We start from the raw sequence: 2,665 nt of genomic DNA, 5'->3' as shown, positions 1-2,665 counted from the left end.
TCGCAATACGAATGCCCCCGCCTGTCCCTATTAATCATTACCTCGGGTTCCGAAAACCAACAAAATAGAACCGAGGTCCTATTCCATTATTCCATGCACACAGTATTCAGGCGGGCTTGCCTGCTTTAAGCACTCTAATTTGTTCAAAGTAAACGTGCCGGCCCACCGAGACACTCAACTAAGAGCACCCTGGTAGGATTTCAACGGGGTCCGCCTCGGGACGCGCAAGCACGCCTTCGGCTCGCCCCACCGGCAGGACGTCCCACGATACATGCCAGTTAAACACCGACGGGCGGTGAACCAACAGCGTGGGACACAAATCCAACTACGAGCTTTTTAACCGCAACAACTTTAATATACGCTATTGGAGCTGGAATTACCGCGGCTGCTGGCACCAGACTTGCCCTCCAATAGATACTCGTTAAAGGATTTAAAGTGTACTCATTCCGATTACGGGGCCTCGGATGAGTCCCGTATCGTTATTTTTCGTCACTACCTCCCCGTGCCGGGAGTGGGTAATTTGCGCGCCTGCTGCCTTCCTTGGATGTGGTAGCCGTTTCTCAGGCTCCCTCTCCGGAATCGAACCCTGATTCCCCGTTACCCGTTACAACCATGGTAGGCGCAGAACCTACCATCGACAGTTGATAAGGCAGACATTTGAAAGATGCGTCGCCGGTACGAGGACCGTGCGATCAGCCCAAAGTTATTCAGAGTCACCAAGGCAAACGGACCAGACGAGCCAATCCGATTGGTTTTGATCTAATAAAAGCGTCCCTTCCATCTCTGGTCGGGACTCTGTTTGCATGTATTAGCTCTAGAATTACCACAGTTATCCAAGTAACGTGGGTACGATCTAAGGAACCATAACTGATTTAATGAGCCATTCGCGGTTTCACCTTAATGCGGCTTGTACTGAGACATGCATGGCTTAATCTTTGAAACAAGCATATGACTACTGGCAGGATCAACCAGGGAGCTGCGTCAACGAGAGCTGAGCAGCCGGCCGCCCGGGAGTGTGTCCCGAGGGCCCGCGCGAACACGCAAGCGTCCGCTCAATTATTCTGCAAACAGGAGGAGGCTGAGCTCCCCTGCACGATACACCTCGAAACCCTCTCAGGTCCCGGCGGCGCGCAGCGCCGTCCTAAGTACTTGGTCGGGTTCGAGAGAGGCGCAATCGCCCGGAGATAGGCGAGTAGACGCTTTCAGTGCGAACACCCGTGCTCCCAACTGAGCTTGCCGCTGCCGACAAAGGCCCGGGAGCGTGCTGTCGTGGCATTGCCGGCGGGAAACAACACGCGCCACCTACGGTGACCGGCAGCTCCAACGCCAGCGCCACAGAAGGGCAAAGCCCCACTTGGGTGCAGAAGCGAACTCTCCCAGCACAGCGCACGCGCCAACACGTCCGCAGAGCTGCGATACAAACCACCTGCGAGAACCGCTGGGGGCGACCGAGCAGCAGACGGCGTCGCGACGCCGAGTGCCGGGCGGCGGCGCATCCTCAACGCACACAGTCCGCAATCGGACCAGCACACTGCAGATGTCCACCGCGCTTCGCACCGGGCTCGACAGAACCCACTTTGGCCGCCTGGCGCCGCGCGCAGGGTGCGCCGGCGCATAGCTGGGACGCCAGCCGGGCCCGTCGGCCGGCGCTCCTGCCACTGGGCGCCCCCCACCAGCCGGCTGTAGTGCGTGCGCTCACGCAGCGCGCGGCCAGCACGCCGGGCGGCCCCCCCTCACCGGCCGGGGACTGTCCCGCCAAGCCACAGCCTCGTATCGCTTCATACCCACATGGCCAACTCAGGTTCGGGGGCATGGCGGGTACCGCCGAAACAACCGGTTCACAGATGTACCGATCGTCGCTATCACCGATGCACCTGCAGCGCGAACAACCGCTCAACAACTGATTTCCAGTTCATTTGCGGATCTTTGGCAGCAAACGTATACGTCAATCTACATTTGCGAAATCTACGATTCTGGCATGCCTGCATGTTATGTGTCACGACACGCTACATCAGCCCACATACACACTGCGGCATGTACACGAGAGAACACGTGGAAGATGGTCCGCGCACGTGTGCAATGTCCCTTGCGCGGTCGACTGTCAACCGGCCTCTGTAGCATGTCGCAGATGTGGAACGCGGTCCACCGTGCTATCATGTTGTGTGGGGCAATACGATTAAATAGGAAAACCCTCGTCGCTACATCAACAGACGGCTCACGCTGATTCCCGGCAGAGGGAGGAGGGGGGGGGGGGGGCCAACATGCAATACTTTCGTCCGTACCTACTTACCACATGTCTGTACGGCGTACAACAGTGCAATCTCGCTGTAATGGGGAGACGAGACAAGTAGCATCGTGCACAACATATGGCCCTTATGATTCGCCATTGTAGGGCGCAGCCGGTGTACGGTCAAGCATGTGCCACATTATGTCACTCAGTACGTAACGACGGATGATCAGTGTGGGTTACGCGTACATCAGCGGACAGTCCACACAGGCCGTACCACAACGTACACTGACTGCATCGACAACCGAATGCAACTGAACAGCTGCAAGGCTCATTTCACAAACAAACGCCTGACCGACCAGCTTGGAAGGGCAGGAGGGGAGGGCGATATTCGTTCTGTAGCGGTACACCCTTCCAGTGGTTAGCGGGACTGTGTAG

The 2,665-nt window shown here is 57.3% G+C and overlaps 1 non-coding gene across 1 annotated transcript in view; it reads right to left on the bottom strand.

Moving 5' to 3' along the window:
• The window catches only part of LOC126322298 (small subunit ribosomal RNA), a 1,893-nt gene extending 918 nt beyond the window's left edge, over nucleotides 1-975 (bottom strand). Inside the window, exon 1 of the ribosomal RNA XR_007558918.1 lies at nucleotides 1-975. This exon is cut by the window's left edge and continues 918 nt beyond it. This is a non-coding gene — a ribosomal RNA (small subunit ribosomal RNA).
• Between the last annotated feature and the right edge of the window lie 1,690 nt (nucleotides 976-2,665).

The sequence above is a fragment of the Schistocerca gregaria genome, unplaced genomic scaffold, assembly GCF_023897955.1.
Source record: "Schistocerca gregaria isolate iqSchGreg1 unplaced genomic scaffold, iqSchGreg1.2 ptg000805l, whole genome shotgun sequence".
Classification (NCBI taxonomy): Eukaryota; Metazoa; Arthropoda; class Insecta; order Orthoptera; family Acrididae; genus Schistocerca; species Schistocerca gregaria.
Note: the sequence above shows the minus strand (reverse complement) of the source record. Positions and strands in the feature narration are given on the sequence as shown.